The sequence below is a fragment of the Morone saxatilis genome, unplaced genomic scaffold (genome assembly GCF_004916995.1).
Source record: "Morone saxatilis isolate NCDOM2014 unplaced genomic scaffold, NCSU_SB_2.0 Contig10, whole genome shotgun sequence".
Classification (NCBI taxonomy): Eukaryota; Metazoa; Chordata; class Actinopteri; family Moronidae; genus Morone; species Morone saxatilis.
Window position 1 is genome coordinate 15,134,290 of NW_023339652.1, and position 682 is coordinate 15,134,971.

Here is a 682-nt window from a genome sequence, read left to right on the forward strand (position 1 = left end):
GTGTGTGTGTGTGTGTGGTATACCATCAGACATAACAACCAAACACCTGTAGCTCTTTATCAGCTAGTAACACAGTCACAGGCAGTCAATCATTCAGCTTTAAAGGCACATAACTGTCCCTCCTTTCATCAGTTTAACCTATGAATGACCTTAACGATGGCATTTTGGAGACACTCTTTACAGAAGAATGTGAGATAAGTGAGAAAAGAAAAATCTTAGATATATTAGTTTAACTTTCCTATCTTTCATTTTCCCTCACATCTCATGCTGTCTCTGGGTTTTCTCTGCCTGCCAGTCTTTGTCAGGATGAAATTTAATGAGCCTCTGGATATTATCCAATTTACAGGGTTTTTTCTTCCACTATGTTTTATGTGCGCCATCAACAGTAAAGACAGACTGGTAGTTCCAAGCCCTGACACTGCCAGCTTTCCGCAGAGGGTCTGAATAGACTTAAAAAGTGAGTAAAAGTGATGTTAAGATTTACAGGTTTTTCCATGTTTTCATCTGGACCAAATGCAGCAAATGTGTGAAAAGTTTTACGTCATCTTACATTTTGGTAAATACGTAAGTATGTCGTACAACCTTAAATAACTGAATTGTACTGAGGTGAAGGCTGCAATACCACACTGTAGAAACACACTTTTCCTACACTCAAAGTCAAGTAAAAGTACAAAAGTATTGG

General features: G+C 38.1%; 1 protein-coding gene across 1 annotated transcript in view; it reads right to left on the reverse strand.

The window, feature by feature from the left end:
- The window catches only part of ano2b (anoctamin 2b), a 60,508-nt gene that overhangs the window by 21,910 nt on the left and 37,916 nt on the right, over window positions 1–682 (reverse strand).